Source organism: Anomaloglossus baeobatrachus, chromosome 3 (assembly GCF_048569485.1).
Source record: "Anomaloglossus baeobatrachus isolate aAnoBae1 chromosome 3, aAnoBae1.hap1, whole genome shotgun sequence".
NCBI lineage: Eukaryota > Metazoa > Chordata > Amphibia > Anura > Aromobatidae > Anomaloglossus > Anomaloglossus baeobatrachus.
Window position 1 is genome coordinate 106,892,331 of NC_134355.1, and position 27,190 is coordinate 106,919,520.

Consider the following 27,190-nt stretch of genomic DNA (forward strand, 5'->3'; position numbering starts at 1 on the left):
AAGACAGGGTAATCAGAAGGAAGCTAAGAAAAGGGGAGCAAAACTTCTTTCCTGCATGCTGACCAATGCAAGAAGCCTGACCAATAAGATGGAGGAACTGGAGCTGGTAATGTATGAGGAGAAATACGACATAGTAGGAATAACTGAGACATGGTTAGATGATAGTTATGACTGGGCGGCTAACCTGCAAGGATATGAATTGTTTAGGAGGGATCGTAAAAAAAGGAAAGGGGGTGGAGTCTGTCTATATATAAAGTCCAGTTTAAAGCCCAGACTAAGAGAAGATATTCAAGAGGGAAATGAAGAGGTGGAGTCTCTATGGGTGGAGATACAAGGAGGGAAAACTAATAAAATCCTCATAGGGGTTTGTTATAAGCCACCAAATATAACAGAAACTACTGAAAATATATTATTGAAACAAATAGACAAAGCAGCAAATCACAATGAGGTGATTATTATGGGGGACTTCAATTACCCCGATATAGACTGGGAAACTGAAACCTGCGTATCTCAGAAAGGAAACCGGTTTCTGTCAGTAACTAAGGATAATTATCTGTCCCAACTTGTGCCAGGCTCAACTAGAGGGGCAGCCCTTCTGGACTTAATTTTAAGCAACAGGCCAGATAGAATAACAGACGTACGAGTGGATGGGCACCTAGGGAATAGTGACCACAATATAATACAATTCCACTTGTCCTTTAGTAAGGTGCCTTGGAGGGGGGTTACAAAAATGCTGAATTTCAGCAAAGCAAAGTTTGATCAGCTTAGAGAAGACCTTCGCCAAATTGATTGGGACAATGTCCTCAAAAATGGGAGCACAGAAAATAAGTGGGAAATGTTTAAATCGGTATTAAACACCCACTGCGAGCTAGCCATACCATACAGAAATAAAAGGGCTAGGAACAGGAGAAAACCAATGTGGCTAAATAAGGATGTAAAAGGGGCAATGAATAATAAGAAAAAGGCATTTAAAAAGCTAAAACAAGAAGGCAGCGTGGAAGCATTAAAAATATATAGAGAAAAAAATAAAATGTGTAAAAAACAAATATATTTAGCAAAAGTAGAAACTGAGAGACTCATTGCTAAGGAAAGCAAAGCAAATCCCAAACTATTCTTTAATTATATAAACAGAAAAAAGATTAAAATTGATGGTGTTGGCCCTTTAAAGAATAATGAGGGTAAAATCATAGAAAGCGATGTGGGAAAAGCAAATGTTTTAAATACTTTTTTCTCAACTGTGTTCACACAGGAAAAGCATATGCCAGGGGAAATGCAGAGTGATCATGTAAATGCCCCATTAAGTATGACCTGCCTAACCCAGGAAGAAGTGCAGAACCGACTTAGTAACATTAAAATTGACAAATCACCAGGCCCGGATGGCATTCACCCTCGGGTATTAAGGGAGTTAAGTAATGTGATAGACAGGCCTCTATTCCTTTTATTTAAAGACTCTATAGAAACTGGGTCTGTTCCACTGGATTGGCGGCTAGCAAATGTGGTACCAATATTCAAAAAAGGGTGCAAAAGGGAACCTGGAAACTATAGGCCGGTAAGCTTAACATCTGTTGTGGGTAAAATGTTTGAAGGGTTTTTAAGGGATACTATTATGGAATGTCTCAATGTTAATAACTGTTTAACTCCATATCAACATGGATTTATGAAGGATCGCTCCTGTCAAACTAACCTGATCAGCTTCTATGAGGATGTAAGCTCTCACATGGACCGAGGAGAATCATTGGATGTCATTTATCTCGACTTCGGTAAAGCATTTGACACTGTCCCACATAAAAGACTGCTAAGTAAAATGAGAAAGCTTGGGCTCGGGGAAAATGTGTGTAGATGGGTAGGTAGCTGGCTTAGTGGTAGAAAACAAAGAGTGGTTATTAATGGTGCATACTCAGATTGGGCCAGGGTTACTAGTGGGGTGCCACAGGGGTCTGTATTGGGCCCCCTACTATTTAATATATTTATTAATGATCTGGTGGATGGTTTACAGAGTAAAATATCAGTATTTGCAGATGATACAAAACTATGTAAGGTAGTTAACACAAAGGAGGACAGTTTGCAACTACAGATGGATTTGAGTAAATTGGAGAATTGGGCTGAAAAATGGCAAATGAGGTTTAACACAGATAAGTGTAAGGTTATGCACATGGGAAGGAGAAACAGATGCTACGATTACTTACTAAATGGGAAACTGCTGGGGAAATCAGACATGGAAAAAGACTTAGGCATCTTAGTGAATAAGAATCTAAATTGGAGTGCCCAGTGTCAGGCAGCAGCCACCAAAGCAAATAGGGTGATGGGATGCATTAGAAGAGGTCTGGGGGCACGAGATGAAAACATCATTCTCCCTCTGTACAAATCACTAGTCAGACCACACTTGGAGTATTGTGTGCAATTTTGGGCGCCGGTGCTGAAGAAAGACATTACTGAACTTGAAAGGGTTCAGAGGCGGGCTACTAAAATAATAAATGGAATGGGTGCATTATAATACACGGAAAGGTTATCAAAATTAGGTCTATTTACTCTAGAAAAGAGAAGACTTAGGGGAGACCTAATAAATATGTACAAATATATCAGAGGGCCATATAGAGATCTCTCCCATGATCTGTTTGTACCAAGGACTATGACAAGAACAAGGGGGCATTCTTTTCGATTGGAGGAAAGAAAATTCCTACATCAGCATAGAAGAGGGTTCTTCACGGTAAGAGCAGTGAGGCTCTGGAACTCTCTTCCTGAGGAAGTAGTGATGGCCAACTCACTGAATGAATTTAAGAGAGGAATGGATGCTTTTCTTGATAGCAAAAGTATAGAAGGTTATAAATAGCATAATCTTACAGGTAGATAGAAGAGCGACCTAGATTATTAGAGGAATGGGGGGGGCTGCAATACCAAGACAGGTTATTAAACTTGGGGTTAGTTAGTTAGGAAAAACAAAGGCTTAGGGGGATCTAATCACAATGTATAAATATATGAGGGGACAGTACAGAGACCTTTCCAAAGATCTCTTTACACCTAGGCCTGCGACTGGAACAGGGGGCATCCGCTAAGTCTTGAGGAAAGAATGTTTAATCATAATCACAGATGAGGATTCTTTACTGTACGAGCAGTGAGACTATGGAGCTCTCTGCCGTATGATGTTGTAATGAGTGATTCACTACTAACATTTAAGCAGAGCCTGGATGCCTTTCTTGAAAAATTTAATATTACCAGTTATGTATATTAGATTTTATGACAGGGTGTTGATCCAGGGAACTAGTCTGATTGCCGTATGTGGAGTCAGGAAGGAATTTTTTTCCCCATTGGAGCTTATTTGACACATTGGGGTTTTTTTGCCTTCCTCTGGATCAACATGTTAGGCTACAGGTTGAACTAGATAGACTAAGGCGGGCTTTGCACGTTGCAACATCGGTAACAATGTGTTACCGATGCTGCCGCGATAGTCCCGCCCCCGTCGCACGTTCGATATATAGTGAAAGCTGCCGTAGCGATTATTATCGCTACGGCAGCTTTACACGCACATACCTGCCGTGCGACGTCCCTCTGGCCGGCGACCCGCCTCCTTCCTTAGGGGGCGGGTCGTGCGGCGTCACAGTGACGTCACACGGCAGGCGGCCAATTGAAGTGGAGGGGCGGAGATGAGCAGGATGTAAACATCCCGCCCACCTCCGTCCTTCTCATTGCAGCCGGGAGGCAGGTAAGGTGAAGTTCCTCGTTCCTGCGGCTTCACACACAGCGATGTGTGCGGCCGCAGGAACGAGGAACTACATCGTACCTGTCGCTCCCCCGGCATTATGGAAATGTCGGAGGCTGCAGCGATGATACGATGACGACGATTTTGCGCTCGTTCATCGTATCATCTAGGATTTACACACTATGACATCGCAAGTGACGCCGGATGTGCGTCACTTTCGATTTGACCCCACCAACATCGCACCTGCGATGTCGTAGTGTGCAAAGCCCGCCTTAGAGTCTCCCTTCAACCTTAAAAACTATGAAACTATGAAACTATGAAATAAATAAAATATTTTTACATTTTACTAACTACTACACTTTCTATTTAATATTCTTCTATATAACGGGACGGAGGCTGACCAAAGTTGCTACGGTTAGACCTACGTAATGCCTGTGTCACAACTCGTCGGTGCAGTGTACTAGTACCTAGTGCTGGTGCTATGCGTGCACTATCTATTAGTCTGCATGAGGATCTACGCAATATTGGTATGCGTGAATGTTGTCTTAGTCTTACCATAGGACTGGCAGGTTCACCAATAGCAGGGTTCTCTGGTTCTACTGCGACAGGTAGTTCTTCTGAAATGTTGACCGGTTCTTCCAGTCTTTCTGGGACTTCTACTGGTTGAGCGCCAGTCAATAATGGTATAATTATGGCTCCATTGTACTGAGGCCAACTTTCAGGAAAATCACCAAGTACTGGTCTTATCATCTTCTCTTTCTTTTCCTCTTTAGGTTGCGGTATACAGGGGATTACTTCTTTTTGCTTCAACTGTTCAGGACATTTTTTAAGGTGGTCTCTAGAAACTGCCGCTGACGTTTTTCCCTTATCCTTGCTGATTAAGCAGATTTTCTTGTTGTCAAATTTAGAGGGCAATACTGTGTATGGTTCTGCTTCCCACTGGTTATCAAGCTTATGGGTCCTTCTTTTTCTTTTTAGAACCATCTCTCCAGGTATTAAAGGAGCAGCTGGTGCATTCTTGTTATAATCTTTCTCTTGCCTTTCTCTAATTTGGTCTAGGCTTCTTTCTACGCACTCCTGTACCTTTTTGTACTGCTCTTGGCGCTTAGTGTCCCAATCAGCTTCATGTGAACTGGTTTCAGGAACAACAATTCCCATTTCTAAGTCAACTGGTAACTTCCCGGGTCTTGCTCTCATCAAGTATGCTGGCGTGCAATTGGTGGAACTCACAGGGATGTTGTTGTACATGTCCACTAAATCAGGCAACTTCTCTGGCCACATGCTTCTTTCTTCCAAGGGCAAGGTTTTTAACAGGTCTATAACAACCTGGTTCATTTTCTCACACATGCCGTTTGTCTGTGGGTGATTCGGTGTGGTTCGGATTTTCTTACATCCATACAGGTTGCAAAACTCCTGGAACACTTCAGCTTCGAACGCAGAACCTTGATCCGTCAACACCTGCTCCGGGTAGCCATGTGGTCTTCAGAAGTAGGCTTGAAAGGTTCTCGCTGCGGTTCTTGCTGTCAAGTCCTTTACAGGTACTACCACCAGAAACCGGGAATAGTGGTCCACCATAGTGAGGGCATACGTATAACCGGATCTACTGGGTGTCAATTTCACATGGTCCAAGGCTACAAGTTCCAGCGGCTGCTTGGTGACAATTGGTTGTAGTGGAGCTCTTTGACTGTCACGATCCTTTCTTCTCAGGTTGCATGGGCCACATTTTCGGCACCAGTTCTCAATGGTAGTTCTCATGCCAACCCAATAGAATCTGTGGCGTAACAGTACCTCAAGCTTCTTCCACCCGAAGTGTCCTGCTCCGTCATGGTACGCCTCCAGCACCATCTGAACATCTCTCTTCGGTACCACTATTTGCCACACCCTCTCATAGGTTCGGGGGTTGATGTAATGTCTGCATAGCCTACCCCTGTAGATGAACAATCTTCTCTTTTCCTTCCACAGGTGCTGCGCTTCCGGTGGGGCATCTGGGCTAAGACTTGAGTCTGGTTGGATTATTAGCTCTTTAACTAGGCGAACAGCCGGATCGCTGTCTTGCGTTTCCTCCCACCCGTGGTAAGGTAACGGGTTCAGCGTGGCCTCTTGGCGTTTGCCTTTAACACCTTGGTTACACTGGGATGCACTGTTGCGGTGAAAAGCCGGCAGCTCTATCTCTTCTAGCTCATCCGAGTCTTCTCCTGCATCTGGTAAATGGGGCATTCTCGACAATGCATCAGCGTTAACGTTTTTGCGGCCTGCCCGATATTTAATGGTGAAGTCATAGTTTGACAACCGGGCCATCCATCGCTGCTCTAGTGCACCTAGTTTTGCGGAGTCCAAGTGAGTAAGCGGGTTGTTATCCGTAAATATGGTAAACTTCGCAGATGCCAGGTAGTGCTTGAATCGTTCAGTGACGGCCCAGACTAAGGCCAGGAGTTCCAGCTTGAACGAACTGTAGTTTTCTGGGTTTCTCTCAGTTGGACGGAGCTTCCTGCTTGCAAAGGCAATTACACGTTCTTTGCCATTCTGCACCTGCGACAGCACAGCTCCCAATCCCACATTACTGGAATCTGTGTACAGCACGAATGGCAGATTATAATCAGGGTAGGCCAGGATTTCCTCACCGGTCAGGGCCCACTTCATGTGCTTGAAGGAGTCTTCCTCTTTCTCACCCCATTCAAACGGAGGGCCGGAAGTCTTGCCCTTTTTGGTCTGGCCTACCAGGAGATCTTGCAAAGGCGCCGCTATTTTCGAGAAGTCCTTTATGAACCTCCTGTAGTATCCTACCAGCCCCAAGAACTGGTTTTGGCCAGTCTCTGATAGCAGTGACCTTTTCAGGGTCTGGTGCCACACCATCCGCACTGACCACATGCCCAAGATACTGAACCTTCGGCTTCAGCAAATGGCATTTTGAAGGCTTTAGTTTCATACCAAACTTTGACAATGCTTCAAACACCTCGGCCAGGTGCTCCAGATGTTCCTCATACGTCTTGGAATACACGATGACGTCATCAAGATATATCAGTACAGTCTCGAAGTTTTGGTGCCCCAGGCAACACTCCATCAGCCTTTGGAATGTGCCGGGTGCATTGCAGAGTCCAAATGGCATGCTGTTGAACTCACACAGACCCATCGGCGTCGTGAATGCGGTCTTCTCTCGATCTTCTTCTGCCATGGAAACCTGCCAATACCCACTGGTAAGATCTAAGGTGGAAAAGAAATTAGCAGCTTTCAGTGCAGCAAGTGATTCCTCAATGTGGGGCAACGGGTAAGCATCCTTGTGTGTTATGCGGTTTATCTGCCTATAGTCAACGCACATCCTCATTGTGCCATCTTTCTTTCTTACCAGGACAAGTGGGGCTGACCAGGGGCTACAACTATCTCTAATAACCCCAGCTTCCTTCATTTCCCGTAACATATCTTTAGCACACTGATAGTGAGCTGGTGGGATAGGCCTGTATCTCTCTTTTATAGGTGGATGGTCTACCGTGGGTATGCGATGGTGTACCCCTTTTATCCGCCCAAAGTCTAATGGATGCTTACTAAAGACCCGTTCATATTCCTTCACCACCCGATAAACTCCGTGCCTTTGGTAAGAAGGGGTGGAATCAGTGCCGACATGCAGCTTCTGACACCAGTCCTCCAGCTGTCCCTTGGAGCTGTTGTCCTCCGCCTGGTCGGACGGGGTCAAGGGTTCCACTGCCTGAATTGAGTTGTTGTTGACAGTGAACAACTTGGCAACAGTAGCATATCTGGGTAGCTTGACCTCTTCCTCTCCACAGTTTAAAACTCGTACAGGTACCCTCCCTTTGCGTACATCAACTATCCCCCTGGCTGTCAGGAATGTGGGCCTACTATCTGAGTACATGGGCTCTACCATTGCCTGGTAATCCCGCCCTCTGAGGCCTATAGCTGCCCGACACCAAATCATCACTTCACTTCTTGGGGGTAACACAATGGGGAATGAGTCGCTTACCCGTACACTGCCGATTTCTCCACCAGACAACTCTACCTGCTGTCTCTGCAGAAGGGCCTTGATTTCTTTCTGTAGGACCCTCTGCTGCCCGATGCTGGCAGTTTCTGCAACCTGCTGGAGCAAGAAAAGAACTTCTCCTAGACAATTTTCAACAACATTAGTACCTAATATCATTGTTGGATTTCTTTCACGACAATCAGTATCCACCACAATAAGTCCTTGGCACTTTAGCTCCTCCCTCCCCACCTTTATCGTCACCTCCTTGTACCCTACTTGTGATACAGGCTGTCCATTAGCAGCATATAAAGTAAGGTCTGGGTCTGGGCGAGTGAGCTCAGAATCGGCCCAAAATCTTTTGTGAAGGATATGCGGGATCATCGTCACCTGTGAGCCAGTGTCCAATAGAGCAAGTGTGGGAATGCCATCTAGCACGATAGATAGGAATGGTCGTCCTCCCACATATCTATCGCGCCAGTTCGATGGGCCTGGTTGTTTTATTCCTGGTGGCCGGCCCGCTGCCCCATGAGTCGCTGGTTTAAAGGACATGACCTGGCAAAGTGGCCCGCCTCGTTACAACGGCGGCAGATAGGCTGTCCTGACGAGCCGTAGCGGTCGTTGGGTCTTCCTCTGGGCGGTGGGTTCCTCCTTCCTCGCATCCACGGGATGTCCTCAGGGCTGTCAGCCAACTGGATCCTCTCCGACGACTGTGGTTTCTGCTGGAGTTGCATGGCCTTTAGGAGCATGGCCACATCTTTTGTCAGCTGCTGTACCTGGGAACGCAAGTCATCAGAGGCACCAGGTATTACAGCCTGTCTATTGATTTCTGCTGGAGTTAAGGAAAGGGACGCCACCTCTGAGGGAGAGGTGATGGTTTGCCACGGTTGAGGTGCGGGGTCTGTAGTCACAGGGACTCGCAGTGCTCTAATGGCCCGGTTCTTCAGAGTTACAAAGTCTAGACTCGGATGCTCCATGACCCAAAGACGCAGCTGTGTTTGATGATTTGGTGAATGTAGCCCCTCAAGAAATTGTTCAATTAACATTTTATCCTCATCTCGTGCACTTTCAGGGTCTACCTGCTTTACAGCCTGCAGCGCCTCCTGAAGGTTCAATGCATAATCCCATATGCTATCCTGCGGTCTTTATTTGCAGTTGTAAAACCTCATTCTTAGCTCAGCTACAGTAGGAGTTTCAAAAGCAGCTTTTAAATTAGCAAATATCTGGGTTATTGTCCTTTTGTCTGTATTCAGCCAGGATTTAACCTCTCACTCTGCTGCACACGTCAGTTGCCCCAGCAAAACAGACACTTTTTGCTTGTCAGTCATAGAGTATATATCCAGGAAATTACACATCTTTTCTCTAAATTCAGCTGACCCGCCCCAGGGCCGTGGGGTACTCGGTTCCGGGTGTTGGTTAATGGGATTATGTCACGGGGGCCTGTGCCCGGTTCCGTGGCCCTGGTGGTCGCTGAAAGTCAACAAATAATAAAAAAGAAAGAAAAAAAAAAAAAAGAAAATAATAAAGAAAAATAAATAAATAAATAAAAGTATTTTGTGACGCCACCTACGGTTCCAGTATGGTTACTGGGGCTGCAGGTCAGACCTCTGGGGTGATGGTTAGGCAGCCAGTTGTTTACGCTTCCCATAGGTGAAGCGGGGTCCCCAGGGCAGTTTTAGTAGTACACAGATATGGCGGTTTTTGTTCACAGCCTTTTCAACTGTCACTTTAGTGCAGCAGCCTATAGCTCCTCAGATGAAGAAATAAAGTGTGTCACACCAATTTATTAACTCTGACCAGGTTTTACTTGCAGGTGTTAAAAAGGGGTTCAGTTTCTGATGTTACAGTTTTAGGGTGATCTGGGAACAGTTCAGGATCTTTGCACCAGGTCAGTTGTGTGGCCTCCCTGCTGCGCTATGTTTCTCCTTGGTACTAGGCTGCCTGGAGCTATACCTTGTCCCTCTCACACTGTCTTCACCTGTATGGCAGGCGGTGGGAGCTTCTCTAAGGGGCACTGCTGTACTCACTGCGGTCCCTAAGCTCTGTGTAGCGGCTTTGCCTTCAGGTGCTGCTGCAGCCAGGAGATCTCCAGTCTCCCTGGCCCCTGGTCTTTATTGCTGGGCAGATTAGATCCCTCACAATCTCGGACGCCGGTGTTCGATAATCAGAGCTGTTCCATGGGGATGAACCGGTCGGGCTCCACCTCACCGGTCTCTCCTCTTTTGCCTCACTCTTGATCCCTCAGGCGGTCACACAGTTACTTGTGCGGGCTAAGCACTGCCCTCTCCATTTTGATGTCTTCCCTCACTCTTTGCTCGCACAGTCTCCTTTTCTCCAACTGTCAACTGTCTCTCTGACTCCGCCTCCAAACCTGGCTTTAAAGGGAACCTCACCTGAACTCGACTTGTAGAGCTCCCCCTCCAGGCTTGAAGTGGAAATGTTGTATGTGGGATTACCTAATGTGGAGATCCTTCCCTGCCCAGGTACAGGTATATTTGTGGCAACTGAACCATGGGGTGCCACATTAGCGCCATTTCCAGGTGCTTTACTAGTCTTGTCCAGTGGCCCTGGTGTCGAGTGGCACGCTGGGTAATAAACGTTTAATACCAGCTTTGTATTCTCAAATGGTACTAAGCCCGAAATTCATGGTGTCATGCCAAATTAGACATGGCCACCATGAATTTCTAGTAAACAGTAAAAAAAAACACAACACAGAGAATTTTTTTTATTAGAAATAAAACAAAAAAAATCTTAGAGACTCCATCTTTATTATAAAAACAATCCTTAGTCCGACGTAATCCACAGGGATAGCAATGTCAGCTTCATCACTCTGTACAGACACAGTCTATACACAGTGAGAAGCACAGAGAGCCATGTCAGCTCTGCTACATCAAGCAGGTTGATAGTGAAGGTATGACTCATGCAGTCTCACATTGCATCACCCCACACCTGACGCTCTCGGGACAGTAGCGCATCAGCTGCATGGAAACACATGCAGCTGACTCACTGCGGTCAGGAGATTGTGCGCCGTGATGCGATGCAACACTCGCACATTGACAATCCAAGTTTAGTTAACAGTACCTACGTCATAGCCATGTGACCAGTCTGTAGCCAATGAGGTAATACAACATTCACACCTGACTGGTCACATGGTTATGACGACACGGAAGGTCCTTTTAGTCAGTGCTGGTTACCGGGTGGCACAACAATGATTGGACCCGGAAGCAAAAGTGGACGGGAGACAGAGTCTGCAGGACGCGTCGCGGGACTTATAAGTATAATGACAATGTTTATTATTGACTAAATTCTTTATTTTACAGCCCCCTCCCACCCCATCACATAACTGTAAAGCCAAAGATCTGTGATCGTACGCAAGATCGTGTTATCTCGATCCTGATCCCGATCTTTACAAAACAATCTGGCGAGGCTCCCCGATCCCGACCATCGGGGGATCACCCATCACTAATCACTATTATTAATACAAAAATTGAAAAATGCGGTACCTTCCCTTTAAGTTACCCTGCTACATTTTTGGAAAGCAGGGTAGACCTTACATCCACCATTCTGAAACAAGTCAGTGGGCTGATGGAGAGCAAGTGACTGATATGTGTCAGCAAGAGGAAGATAGAAAAGTAGAGATAAGTGAATGTGACAAAATTAAAATTCTCCAAACTAAATGGATTTTCCTAGGAAATTTTATTTGCAGTGAAAGCTATTCTCCCCTAATTTAATATACCTCATTATGCTTTGGGATCATCCTAGATGCCAGATCATAATGAATGAAAGATGTAAAAAAACCTCATTTTACTCCCCTGACCATTCACCTGTTCAGCTCCTCTACTGCTTGCTGTCCACCATATTTTTTTTCCCCACTGTGAGCCGCATTTCTTGCCTGCACTCTTGTCACCGCAACGTCACTAAGCGGCCGGCCAATCAAAGTGGAGGGGCGGAGATGAGCGGGACATAACATCCCGCCCACCTTCTTCCTTCCACATTGCGGCCGGTGGCAGGTAAGGAGACGTTCCTCGCTCCTGCGGTGTCACACATAGCGATGTGTGCTGCCGCAGGAGCGATGAACAACATGGATAAACAACCCTTACCGATTTTTGAGCTTGGGACGACCTCTCCATGGTGAACGATTTTCACCATTTTTGAGGTCGCTTAAGGTCGCTGGTAAGTGTCACACGCTGCGATATCGTTAATGTCACTAACAATGTGACCCCGACGATAATTCATTAACGATATCGTAGCGTGTAAAGCCCCCTTAAGTTTTTATCTTTTGAGAGGAATCTACAATTTAGCAAAATGGTGGACAGCTGAGCGCAGACAAAGCAAATTTCCAAAGATCCGCTCTGAAAAATGTGGATTTTTTCTGTATGTTCAAGTGGAATATAATTTCACTTGAATAAATTCACTAATCTATACAGAAGAGTGATCTAATGCCAATACAAGAGATTGTAGATGATCTGCGTGTGATGCCTTTTGAAACCATAGTTTCTACATGAGCAAAATAGGCCTGTTTTACCTGGAAAGACTGTGATGTACTGGAGAGACTGGTGCTAACTTGGACATCTGGAGAACTGGTCAAGCTAGGAGTGGTCTGTCTGTTCCGATGTATCCAATGTCGACCTACACATAGAAGAAATGAGTCAGGCTGCATGTAGATTTATCCCTACATACTTAGTAGTGCTTAGTGTACTTAGTATTTGAAAGCAAAGTGATTCCATTGTTTTCCTGAGCAAGGCCAGGTTTTTACAGAGCAAATAGTGAGATAAAGCTTGCAAACAATGCTTACAGGGTAGTCAACTAAACTTTCAATGCCAACTCTTGTATATTTCTCTAGAAAAGTTAAGGTACCGTCACACTAAGCGACGCTCCAGTGATCCCACCAGCGATCTGACCTGGCAGGGATCGCTGGAGCGTTGCTACATGGACACTGGTGAGCTGTCAAACAGGCAGATCTCACCAGTGACCAGTGACCAGCCCCCAGCGACGCGTGGAAGCGATGCTGCGCTTGGTAACTAAGGTAAATATCGGGTAACCAAGCGCTTGGTTACCCGATATTTGCCTTGGTTACCAGCGCACACCGCTTAGCGCTGGCTCCCTGCACTCGTAGCCAGAGTACACATCGGGTTAATAAGCAAACCGCTTTGCTTATTTACCCAATGTGTACTCTGGCTACGAGTGCAGGGAGCAGGGAGTCAGCACTGACAGCCTGAGAGCGGCAGACGCTAGTAACCAAGGTAAATATTGGGTAACCAACAAAGCGCTTCGCTTGGTTACCCGATATTTACCTTGGTTACAGCTTACCGCAGGCTGTCAGAAGCCAGCTTCCTGCTCCCTGCACATTCAATTCTTTGCTCTCTCGCTGTCACACACAGCGATGTGTGCTTCCCAGCGAGAGAGCAACAACTAAAAAATGGTCCAGGACATTCAGCAACAGCCGGCAACCTCACAGCAGGGGCCAGGTTGTTGCTGGATGCCACACACAGCGACATCGCTAGCAAGATCGCTGTTGCGTCACAAAAAACATGACTCAGCAGCGATGTCGCTTAGTGAGACGTGGCCTTTAGAATGCTGTATATAAGAGCCCAGCCCATTGTGTACAACATAAAAATTACTTTATAATACTTACCTAAACGGTTGGTGCGGTGCAGATGTGTCAGATGGGTGTATCTGTTCTCCGGTACTGGCGCCTCCTCTTTCAGCCATCTTTGTCCTCCTTCTTCTGAAGCCTGGATGCATGACGTGTGGCGCCCTGGACAAGCCAGGGGCCACAGGTAACAACACACACACACCCCCACCAGTTTCACAGCAGACATTCCCAGTGAATCTTGATTCCTTTCCTCGGGCTGAGACTGACACACCAGGTGGGCGGAGTCAGGAGATGGAGACGCCCACCCAGGAGTTAGCTGGCCTAAGGCAGGAAACAAGCCCAGTCAAGTCCTAGGAGAGGAAGAGAGAGGAGGTCTGCAGAGAGGCAGACGCAGACTGGGGCCTAGGATTGGAGCCTAGGGCCCTCGTGCAGCAGAGAGTCAGGCAGACGGTAGTGGCCGTCTGCAGGGAGCCGGGGAGACAGTTGGTGGAACCGTAGGTAGCCGGGGCTGGGTGGTGGCCCACCGCTACCGAATCGGGGAGCCAGCTGGAAGCCGGAGCGCAGGAGGAGCGTGCACGGCGGTGGAAGAAAGGACTTACACCACCAAACTGGGTCAGGGGAGAAACAACAACCGCAGCCGTCTGTGGGCACCCGTCCATCCAGCCGAGTGTTTTACCAAGGACTGTGTCGTGATTACTGGCTGAGTGAGTACCCCGTGCCGAGCGGCACAGCGCTGCCCCTGCGACCCTGCACCTCACCAGGCCCCGCACCCGCCTGCTACCCATCCACCTACCTCACCGGGCCCCAAGACAACCAACCCCCTATCCACGGAGGGGAGAACTAACATCTAGCTGCTCCATACCATCACTCCCGGGATCCCCGTCCAGAGCAGCGGTGGTGTTCCAATCTCACCACAACCGTGGGTGGCGTCACGGACAATCTCCCTTACCAAATCCCCTTTTACTGTGGAGCCTGGGATCACAGACCGGGTTACGCCACCGTGATACCCACAGAGGTGACCCCGTGGCCCGGATCTGAGTACCCCTGGTCCCCGGGCGACACATTTGGCGTCACGAACAGGATCCTACTGCTCTGCCGTTTGGTAGAGGTGCGCCTTGTTACCGCCGGAGGTGTCCGGCCGAAAGTTTTGTAAAGCCGCCATCTTGGGCGCGAAAAATTTCCCGCTCGAGTGTCTTCCCCGGGCAGGAAAGGCGCGAAAGTGGAGCCCCGCCCCCTGAAGAAGGAAGTGCTAAAAAGAAGCTAAGGGGGACGCGATAGCGTCCGGCCGCATGTGAACCGCGGCTGTGGAAGCAGGGACGCCAGGACTCTGCAAGTGTTTTGTTCCTGGAACACCGCTGCGCGAGATGTCCCGTCCGTCCAGCACCGCTGATGACAACGGCCCCGGCAGTCCGCCCGGCCGCGACGGAGATGACAACGGCTCCGGCAATCCGCCCGGGCCGCAACGGCAGCGAAGCACCCATCCCGTTAACTATCTGGGCAGCCTGGTTCTGGACTGGGGTCAAGGGGTGCTGCCCATTTGCTTAGGGGCAGCATCAGGGCCAGGTTGTTTGGGTGGGTGACTAAAAAGGACCCGTTCCGTTGCCATTATTAAAAGTGTTTATTTTTGTTGCAACGTTGAAGTAATGTGCATCCCGTTGTGGGAAGATTGAAAATGCTTGTGTTTAATGTTTTAATCTTTTGCAGTTTAAAAAAAGAAAAATAAAACCGGTGATGGACGGGCAGCCCGAGGGCAGTCTGCATTTTGCTAAGGGGGATGTGGCGCCCTGGACAAGCCAGGGGCCACAGGTAACAACACACACACCCCCACAAGTTTCACAGCAGACATCCCCAGTGAAACTTGATTCCTTTACTCGGGCTCAGACTGACACACCAGGTGGGCGGAGTCAGGAGATGGAGACGCCCACCCAGGAGTTAGCTGGCCTGAGGCAGGAAACAAGCCCAGTCAAGTCCTAGGAGAGGAAGAGAGAGGAGGTCTGCAGAGAGGCAGATGCAGACTGGGGCCTAGGATTGGAGCCTAGGGCCCTCGTGCAGCAGAGAGTCAGGCAGACGGTAGTGGCCGTCTGCAGGGAGCCGGGGAGTCAGTTGTGGAACCGTAGGTAGCCGGGGCTGGGTGGTGGCCCACCGGTACCGAACCGGGGAGCCAGCGGGAAGTCGGAGCGCAGGAGGAGCGTGCACGGAGGTGGAAGAAAGGACTTACACCACCAAACTGGGTCAGGGGAGAAACAACAACCGCAGCCGTCTGTGGGCACCCGTCCATCCAGCCGAGTGTTTTACCAAGGACTGTGTCGTGATTACTGGCTGAGTGAGTACCCCGTGCCGAGCGGCACAGCGCTGCCCCTGCGACCCTGCACCTCACCAGGCCCTGCACCCGCCTGCTACCCATCCACCTACCTCACCGGGCCCCAAGACAACCAACCCCCTACCCACGTAGGGGAGAACTAACATCTAGCTGCTCCATACCATCACTCCCGGGATCCCCGTCCAGAGCAGCGGTGGTGTTCCAATCTCACCACAACCGTGGGTGGCGTCACGGACAATCTCCCTTACCAAATCCCCTTTTACTGTGGAGCCTGGGATCACAGACCGGGTCACGCCACCGTGATACCCACAGAAGTGACCCCGTGGCCCGGATCTGAGTACCCCTGGTCCCCGGGCGACACAGACGCATCCTACGTCATCCACATGCTCTGGCATTGAGGTCCTGCGCAGGCGCACTACAATACTTTGATCTGCCCTGCTCAGGGCACATCGAAGTGCACCGGCGCAGGAGCTCAATGCCCGCCTGTGTGGATTGAGGAGAAATAGTGGTTAGAGAATCCCTCTCCCATTGTTTCCTTGACACTTACTTATCAGGTTCAAGCCTGATCATCTACATATATAAAAAAAAAATTATTCTTTTCTCCTTTTTTTCCCCCTCGTTTCTTCCTTTTTGTAGAAAAAGACAATGATTTCTGTTCTGGTTAAATTTATTTCAGAACGTTATACCTTCCATTTTAATTTGCTTGAAGATAAACCATTTTCAGTTAATGTGTAACATCATGCAGTAGTTTTTTCTTATCATGACGTAGCTCTACTCCTCATGGCTATGAGTCATGAGGTAATGAGGTCATCTCCAGGAGCGTGGCTTCTCCTGGAAACCTCTATATAAACCTCTGTATTTCCTGTATCTGTATGATATTTTTTCCCTGAAGAAGGAGGCGTACATGCCTCTGAAACGCGTAGGAATGTCTCAATAAAAGAATATCTATTTTTAATAACACCAGCTTGTGGTTTATAGCGCGGCATTAAACCCGTTTTTTCCGCCCTGAACTTTTTATCGCCTGTGTGGATGGCGTAGGACGTGTCATGTACCCAGGCTTCAGAAGAAAGAGGATAAAGATGTCCGAAAGAGGAGGCGCCGCTTAACCCTAGAACGCATACCTGGGGCCTCGCAGGCCTGCTAGGTTACTTGTTTTCTATGGTAGATTTCTATGGTTGCGCGTTCTAGGGAGAACAGAGACACCCATCTGACCCATCTGCACCGTACTGACCGTTTAGGTGAGTATTATAAAGCCATTTTTACGTTCTACACAGTGGCCTGGGTTCTTATGTACAGCATGTTAGAATGCTGTGTATAAGAGCTCAGTGGTGGTTGCCACAGCTTATAGTCAGCAAATCTGGTGACAGGTTCCCTTTAAGATTACTAATAAAACCATAATGGCTAAAGTGCTATAAACTTTATTGACACCTATTGACAAAAATGACAATAAAAAACTTACAGGACAAATTAAAATAAAATGAAGTGTTCAAAAGGAGGTGAAGGAACGCTGGCTGAACCAATGATAATGGCAATGTACACAATGTGAAGTACATAAGAAAATATATAATCACAGGTCAAAAATGCAAATAAGGAAGTTTCTAGACATAAAATCCTGACTCAAATAATAAAGGTAAGAGAAAAATGTGTGTACATACTAATGGCTAGTGCAGTGTAATAAATTGCAGCACAATAGCCAGTGCATGAAGACAACAATTGCGGCCTTTGATGACAAACTTGAGAATAAAAAGTGTCCATTGGAACGATGATTTGGCAGCAAGAATTATACTTCCGATAAGGAATCAGAATAGACCACTAGGTCCAACAGGAATAAAGGTATAAATATACGTAAAGTGCAAGTGCAAATATCAAAGGATCTTTTAGATGTAAGGAAGACAAAATGAATCCTACAAAGGAACTAGAAATTCATATTAGACAATGACTAAAAGGAAGGTGTTGAATCGGGATCATGATGCAGTGCTCCAATGGCCCCACACTCCAACGTGCATTTCACACGTGTTTCTTCAGGGAGTGATAAATTTATTGTACTGAAACTGAAACTCCAGGTTTTTCATCATCACTATGAATTCTACATTTCTTTGAAAGTAAATACATTATACTTGTTAGTTTTAAGTTGGAGTTGAAATCAATACATTTCTACTGACGCCAACTCCACCCAAAACTGACTTTGACTCCACAGACTGCCGTTGAAGCAGGATTAGATTAGGAACTAAATTCAAGTGGAACTTTCACTGCGCTGCTGTAAATATGAGATAAATCTAAAGGGGCTGAATTCTAGGTGGTTGTATTCAAAGAGTTTCGAAGTGTCTTCCCACTTCTTTATCAGGAAATCCACCAATATCGGTTGATTTCTTGATGAAGAAGTGGGGAGACACTTCGAAATGCATTGAATCTAGGGTTGGTCATGCACCACAACTGAAATCTATTTTACTTATGAGCTTTTGCCTTGAAATTTATAGAAATTTCTGTATACTTTTTATTTATTCTGATGAAGTGTATTTAAGCACAACATCTCCGCTAAACCTCTTTCCTATTTTAAGATCTTTACGACCTAGGACGTACCTATATGTCCTAGGTCGTCTCTCTCCCTTTAACACTAGAACTACTGGACTCGTGACACCTATATAGAAATACATGGTGCAAAGTAGTCAAAATGACTACCTCAGTAGTTCTAGTGTTAATGTAGGCTCACGCACTGAGTCCACATTTTTCCTTGCACATGCCTGATGATCTGATCAGCAGATATGTGCAGCTAACATGTGCAGGTGGATCGGATATCCACCCATATCTGTTAACTGGTTAGATCAACATAATGGGAAGAAATAATGTGCTAATGAACAGGATCATCACAGAAATATCTAAAAATATGTAAATCTTTATTTAAATCAAAAAGACAAACCACATCAATATTAAAACTATTGGATGCACTAACAACAAATAAGTGGCAAATGCCCTGTACAATCCTTGTCTTTGAATTAATAAGAATGCTACGTCTAAGGACACAGATTGTTTGCAGATGAATATAATGCAAAGATTCCTGGACAAAATAGTGTCCACATAAATAAGTATACAGCAACCAACTCCTAGACCATATAATAACTACAAAAATAAGTATGGTACAAAGGCTCCTGAATAATATAGTAATCAAACATTAAGGATATAGTGCAAAAGGGCTCCTGAATAGTGAAATAATCAAACCAGTAAATAAATAGATGACCCCAAGGTTCATCTGATAAAAAGTTAGTAATCAAACATTAGATTTCTGGTATCACCATGGAGCATTTCCACAATATATCCCTGGATAGGATTGAATCAAATCCAAGGATTATGCCTGTAAAAAATGAATGAAGTAAAAACTAGTCCTACGCCAATGTGGTAATTAAGGGTGCATGTCAAAAAAAAGAAAACGGGGAATGTCTGCCCCACACATATCGTCACAATCCAGTGCGGCTTTCTCAAAGGCTGAGTATAAACTGAGTGTTTGTCAAATGATGTGCTCATATAAATACATAGACACGGGAAGCTAAGTAATTAGCTCCAAACTACCGGAACATGGTTGATGGACCCATGCCAGCTCTGCCACAGTAAGTGTGTCAGGTAGTGACCAGGAAATTAAAGATAAAGAATGTGAACTTTTGGCGGTGTTTTAGGCAATACAATGTATCAAAACAAAGTCCCAGAAATAAGGACAGCGGCTATAGCGTACATTGCACTTGCTTAAAAATGCCACGTCACTTGTGCATAGCGCATGCGCAAGTTTGATATAATGCAGGAACAAAGGAGGCTGAAAATGTCAGTATAGTGCATGCACTGATCCTAAGTACAATATAATGAGTCAATAGTATAGTAACGCAGTGAACACTCACACACCAGCACATGTGCTCTAAGCAGAGTAGAGCTGGATATTTGCACCTTGGTACAACAATCAGATATATAATATAATAAAATTCCTTTGAATAAGGAATTAATTGCTTTAACATCTTGTCAGTTACCTAAATTACTAAAACTGTGGGTCTACTGGGATGTGGACCTCTTAGGCTATGTGCGCACACTGCGTCTTTTTGACGCTGCGTTTTTGTGCGTTTTTGGCCGCTAAAAACGCACAAAAACGCACCTGCATCGAAAAAACGCGGCAAAAAACGCATGCGTTTTTGCCGCGATTTGGTGCGTTTTTGGCTGCGTTTTGCTGCGTTTTTGATCTCTGCGTTTTGCTGCGTTTTTTATCAGTGAACAAAAAAAAAAAGGTCTGATGTCATTTCTTTCTTCAATGTGTTCTTCATTCTCCACTAGTGTATGCAGAAGAGCAGACAGCTGCAGAACTACAAGGCTCAGCATGCTCCATCCAGGACTGAATGCTTGAGGGAGAGTCAGGGGGAGCAGACCTACAAGGCTCAGCATCCTCCATCCAATAGTGTATGCAGGAGAGCAGACAGCAGCTGTCGAACTACAAGGCTCAGCATCCTCCTTCCAGGACTGTATGCAGGATTTCTTTGCCCCCCCAAACAAAAAAAATGACGTGGGCTTCGCCATATTTTTGTATGTTAGCCGGGTACAGCAGGCAGGTACGGGCTGCCCCCAACCCCCAGCTGCCTATTTGTACCCGGCTGGGAACCAAAAATATAGGGAAGCCCTTTTTTTTTAAATTATTTAATGAATTTCAAATTATGTACATACTCTTTTATTTACATCTTTGAATTTGATATGCGTGGTTTCTACCTGTCTGTCATTGTATTATCCAGCTCTACTCTGCTTTGAGCGCATTCACTGGTGTATAAGTATTCACAATGTCATTATACTATTGACTCATTTTACTTCGGTTCAGCACTTCTGCATTACATCAAGCTTGTGCATGGGCTATGCACAAGTGACGTGTCGCAATGTGCACCGTAACCGCGGTCCTTACTTCTGGGTCTTCATCTTGATACATTCTATTGCTAACAATGCCTAAAATACCGCTGAAAGTGGATATTCTGTGACTTTCATTTCCATGTCACCACCGTGACACACTTACTGCAGTGTTGGCGTGGGCCCATCAACCATGTTCCTGTAATTGTCAGCAATTTGGTGATGACCTAGAAATGAAAGACACAGAATGTGCACTCTTTTGCTTGCTGTATACTCATTTATGTGGACACTATTTTGTCCAGGAGTCTTTGCATTATATCCATCTGCAAACAATCTGTGTCCTTAGACGTGGCATTGTTATCAATTCAAAGACATGGATTGTACAGGGCCTTTGTCACTTATTTGTTGTAAGTGTTTTAAAGGCCCCTTTACACACTGCAACATCGCTAGCGATATCACTGTAACGTCACCGGTTTTGTGACTAAATAGCGATCTCCCCAGCGACATTGCAGTGTGTGACACGCATCAGCGACCTGGCCCCCGCTGTGAGGTCGCTGATTGCTACAAATATATCAGGAACATTTTTTGGCCCTTTGTTTCCCGCTGCACAGCATGCATCGGTGTGTTTGACACTGTTACAATGACATTGTTAGCGACTTAGAACCCAGCCCGTAGGCGTGCTATAGCGTTCCCTTTCCCACCCCCTTACCTCCGATTGGTGGTCGCTGTTGCATTCTGATTGGGCGGCTTTCACTGAAAAGTAGGCAACTTTAGCGCTTTCGCCCTTTGTTACAAAGCTACCTTGTTCCTGAGCGTGCTGGTTTGCAGATCATTAGAGAGTTCTCCAGTCTGCAATAGTATAAAGCCTATATGGTAAGAATCATTTGATTGAACCTGTATTGAGATGCTGTGTAGATAAACCAGTGTGAAGTCGCCGCATAGAGAACTCTATAAAGATCCGCTAAGCAACAGGAGCTCAGGAACAAAGGATATACAAGCGCGACTTTTGCCAATCTTTCCAAGCTCGGGGTTGCCAATAAGAACACACTAGTGATCACCAATCGGAGCTGAGGGGGTTGTGTAAAAAGGACACCTAGGTGGCTTTAATGCCAAACACCACGCCCCTAACATAGGTATGAGTCGTCAAATAGCTGTTGTGTGACATGTCCCCAACGACCAGCGAGGTCGTTCTTCAGGTCCGTATCGCTGCTGCGTCGTTGGCCAGATCTGCCTGTTTGACTGCTCACCAGCGACTGTTTAGAGACTTTCCAACGATCCCGGCCAGGGCGGGATCGCTGATGGGATCGCTAGAATGTCTCAGTGTGTAAAGGGGCCTTAATGGTTTTAACATTGCTGTGGTTTGTCTTTTTGATTTAAATAAAGATTTACATATTTTTAAATATTTCTGTGGTGATCCTGTTCATTAGCACATCTTGTCTTCCCATTATTTTGATTGTTTGTTTCTGTGCTATCAGAGATCCCCAATAGGTGGTGCCCTCTAATATAAAGTGCTGTTAACTAGTTAGATTGCTCTGTCAATCTCTGACAGCATGACCTAAAGCGCTCTGGCGGGGATTATGCTTTTCTCCGCCGCCATTGGAGACTCTGTCAAGCTATCACGGGGTGCCAATGGACTGCCATGACAGTGTGGGGTCAGCTGATGACCCCTGTCGCTGTCATGATTGACTTTCTGTGAATGTCGGTGGAGCACCGACATTTACAGGAGAACAGAATTTCTGCTCTTTAGAGCGATGCTGAAGCATCACTCTAAATAGCAGAAGCGATTGGATAGTGCAGGCATAAAGTCCGCTAAGAGGTCTAGTAAAATCAATAAAAAAAGTAAAAAAAAGTTTTAAAAAATATGAAAAATAAAAAAAATCATAAGTTCAAATCATCCCTTTTTGCCCCACTGAAAATAAAACAAGAAAATATACATACATTTGGTATTGCTGAGTTCAGAAATGCCCGATCTATCAAAATATAAAATCAATTAATCTAATTGGTAAACGACGTAGCAAGAAAAAAAATCAACTCGACAGAATTACAACATTTCATTAAAATGCAATAACAAGTGACCAAAACATCATATCTACACAAACATAGTATACCATATTTTTCGCTTTATAAGACGCACTTTTGTTTCCCCAAATTTTGGGGGAAAGTAGGGGGTGCACCTGATAATCCGAATATACGAGTCCAGGGTAGGTGGGGCAACTCTGGAGCGGTGCTGGGGGCTGCTGGGGGGGCTGATGGAGGCTGGTAGAGGCTTGTGAAGGCTGCTGGAGGCAGCGGGGGATCTCCTGCTCCCGCTCATATAATATGCACAGCCACTGTCCATCACCGTGGTGCTGAAACCGCACCGCGGCGATGGGCTCGGGGGGGCGGTGCATATTATATCTGCCTGCTCCCCCCTTTGATCGCACATGTTCATCCCCCCTTCCGTGTTAGATATGGCCCCCATGCTGCTGGCCATTCTAAAATAAAAAAGTTTTACTTACCTCCTCCAGCGTGTCTCCCGGTGTCTCCCCGATCTCACTGCTGATGCTGTGATCAGGCACGCAGAGATCATGTCATTTTGCTGTGCCGATCACATGACCGACACCGAGAACCAGGAAGTGCTGGAGCTCAACCACACGGAGGGAGACACGAGGGATTACAGCTCTGGAGAAGGTAAAGTAAAGTGTTTATTTTACTATCGGCATCAGCATGGGGGCTATATCTAACACAGGGGGACGTGTGCCAGCAGTAGACCTGTAACACCTGTATGGGATGTGTGATAGCAATAGGAGACCTGTGCCATCTGTATGGGATGTGTGCCAGCAATAGGAGACCTGTGCCACCTGTATGGGACGTGCGATAGCAATAGGAGACCTGTGCCACCTGTATGGGATGTGTGCCAGCAATAGGAGACCTGTGCCACCTGTATGGGACGTGTGATAGCAATAGGAGACCTGTAACACTGTATGGGATGTGTGCCAGCAATAGGAGACCTGTGCCACCTGTATGGGATGTGTGCCAGCAATAGGAGACCTGTGCCATCTGTATGGGACATGTGCCAGCAATAGGAGACCTGTGCCACCTGTATGGGACATGTGCCAGCAATAGGAGACCTGTGCCACCTGTATTGGATGTGTGCCAGCAATAGGAGACCTGTGCCAGCTGTATGGGATGTGTGCCAGCACAAGGGGGCTATATTCAATATAATGGGGCCATATCCAGATTAAGGGGGCTAATTATTGGATGGGGGCTGTAAGAGACATATACCCTATATGATTTGTTAGACAGACACTGGCATTATAAGACGGACCCCATTTAACATTAAAAAAAAATAATTCTCTTTTCCTTCACCAAATTTGGGGGTGCGTCTTATAATCAGGTGCGTCTTATAAAGCGAAAAATATGGTTATTAATAACAACAGCTCAAGACACAAAAAAATAAGCCTTCACATGGCTCCAGGTCCTGAAAAATGAGATCACTATGGGTCTAGGAAAATAACAACAAAAGCATAATCATTTATTTTTATACAAACTTCAGAACTTTTTTTCATTACTTAGACAAAAGTAAAACTATAAATGTTTGGTCTCTATGAACTCGTACAAACCTTGGCAATCATATTGCTAGGTTAGTTTTACCATATAGTAAACATTGTAAATAAAAAGTCCAAAAAACCATTGTGCAATTGCCTTTGTTTTTTGCAATTTCATTGCACTCGGAATTTTTTCCCGTTTTCCAGTACGATATGGGGCAAAATGGATGGTGTCATTCAAAAGTACAACTCATCCCACAAAAAAACAAGCCATCATGTGGCTATATTGTTGGAGAAAAAAAAAGTTATGGCTCTTAGAAGAAGGGGGGGGGGGACTGAAAATCGCCGGGTGGTAAAGCGGTTAAACAAGTGTCAAAAGTGTTATTTATGTCCAAAGGAGAAATGTATTGGGATTCCAAGATATTTCACCTCCAAGTGGTTCTAAATCCATAGGCATTAATAAAGATTTGGTACACCCTTTTCAGCTATGCCAGCTTCCACTCCTTTGGGAAAGCTTTCTACAATATTTTGGCATGTGTCTTTAGTGTGTGACAGGTTTGTTTTTACAGTTTGCCAATTTCTGACATATCAAAGTCTCCTAACTACTGTATGCCTTTATGGATTTTGCTTTGTGCACTTGTTGGAGGTGGTCATATTACACCAATCCTACAACGTACATATAATATTTATTAAAGTAAATGTCTAAGTGCTGCTGCTGGAGAATATGGCTGGTATATAATGTGTATTTTATAGTATAATCTGTTATTTGTGATTAATGTGTTAATCGCGTAATGTTAAGCAGGAATGTTAGTGGATAGGTATTAGCGTAAGAGAGGATTTTAGTATGTCTAGTATAACAGATGCATCCTGGTTGCTGAGGGAACTAGAGGCAGGATAGGAGGAGTGTCGGAGAGCAGAGGGTTGACTAGTGAGACAGGCCAGGAAGAGAATTAGCCCTGCAGAATACTTGCTGGAGTGAAGACGAGCTGTGTACTAGGGTCCATCGTGCAACTAAGAAGTATGCTCCAACGGTCTGGAGCCTAAGGCTCATCTTATAATGAGCTTAGGAGAGTCCAGGGACCAGTTGGGCATCGGGGTAAGTGTACCATTGGCGGACCCATATACAGGTTGAGAGACTGGAAGCTGTCCGAGGTAGTGGGGGGACCGGAGAAACTGTGGAGATAAGAAATGGGTAAAAGCAGAAGTTTAGATTCAGCTCCTGGAAGGCTAATACCCAGGGCAAGGGCAAGATAGGAAAAGTACCCTACAGAACAGTGGCAGCAGAACAGGATTGTATAGCCATGTCTGTCTAGAAGATTTAAGATCGAATAAAAGAGTTGTTGTTTTGTAAAAAGTCCCTGTGTGGGAGGTGTTGCCCTGCTACATCTACAAAGGTGACTGGGTGCAGAGAGGTGGACGCACCCCTGAAGACCCAAGTAAGTGTCACACCCTCGGCTGGGGCAGAATACAAACACAATTTCAGTTTAGTAAAGTAGAGCGGAGCCCTGAAGGCCATCCGTTGGCTCCCTTCTACATGCTGAAGCACAGTTATGCTGGAATAGAAAAGGGCCTTGCCCAAACTGTTCCCACAAATTTGGAAGGATAAAAATGTTTGAAGTGTCTTGGCATGCTGAAGCATTAAGATTTCCTTTCACTGAACTAGGACCTAGATCAACCAGTGAATAACAGTTACATAACATGGGCGGCACGGTGGCTCAGTGGTTAGCACTGCAGTCTTGCAGTGCTGGGGTCTTGGGTTCAAATCCCACCAAGGACACCATCTGCAAGGAGTTTGTATGTTCTCTCCGTGTTTGCGTGGGTTTCCTCCGGGTTCTCCGGTTTCCTCCCACACTACAAAGACATACAGATAGGGAATTTAGATTGTGAGCCCCAATAGCGACAGTGTTCCTGATGTATTTAAAGCGCTGTGGAATATGTTAGTGCTATATAAAAATAAAGATTTTTTTTTTTTATTTTTTTATATAATACAGAAAATGTTCACAATACTATACACAATCAGCTATATATGGAATCCCTGCTGGACAGCTGAGGTTGGCACCCTAGTTTATTGATGTGGCGCCCACCTCTTCATCGCGGGTGGTCCCTATGTGCCCCTAGTGAGAAATTGTTCCTAAAAATATATCTTACTAATATAGAAATGTAGATATTAAAATATACATAAAATTAAGTTCCAAATAGTTGAATGATAGTTTAACACAGAGGGCTATATACTGCTATAAACAAAATAAAATATATACAGATAAGTATAGATAGTAACATATAAAGGTTCCAGCACAGAAGTGTGGAAATATTACAAGGAGTTGATAGCTCCACATATCTTCAGTGCTTATTTAGGTTAACAGGACCTGTGGACGTATGTTGTCTGACCCTGATGACATTATCATAGCTCCTTCTGGACTTCTATGTTGCTGCCTGCTTGTGATTGGTCAGCATCATATAGGAGGCAGACGTTCACACCCCAGTGAACACTTCTAATAACACCCACTTGGACTTAACTATATCTGATTGCTAATATCTCTGCAACAGCAAAGCGGAATTTAAAGAAATAAATAAACATTTCCTTCCACTCCTTTATTACATGTTATGTCCAGTTCAACAAGAAGAATTTAATGAAAGGTCCTCTTTAACTTTTTTATACAAATTTCAACCTTTCTGGTATGGGTTTTGCATTTGCAACATTTACTTTGTGGTAAAAAATTGTCTTTTAGCTACTTTATGGGTCAGTACACTTATTCCAACATGTACATTCCATCGTATATGACACATATACAGTATATATATATATATTGTGAGACTGTGACCGGGGTTATCTATGACGGCCGGTATGTCTCGCCCCGGTTGTGCTCACTCCATGATAGAAAGTAAATCCACTCTAGGGTTAATGCTGTTTCCCTACAGGCTGAAGGAAGGGTTAAATGGAAACAGGAACAAGGGCAGGTGTGCCGGGTGTGAGGGAGTGAACAGAACTCCCTGAGTTCTCTGCTGGAGAGGCACATGTATATTGTTGTGGACTTTTGTTTGGACATTAAACCGTGTGCTGTGAACCTTAATGCCTGGATCCCGTGTCTTCTGCTGCGCAGCCGACCACGCTACCTCACATATGGTGGAGAATCGGCGGGCATGCCAGCCCGGTGAGGTGTAGCATCCATCCCTGGTGACCCAGTAGCACATGTCCTGGATTCGAGCGGCTATACTACAG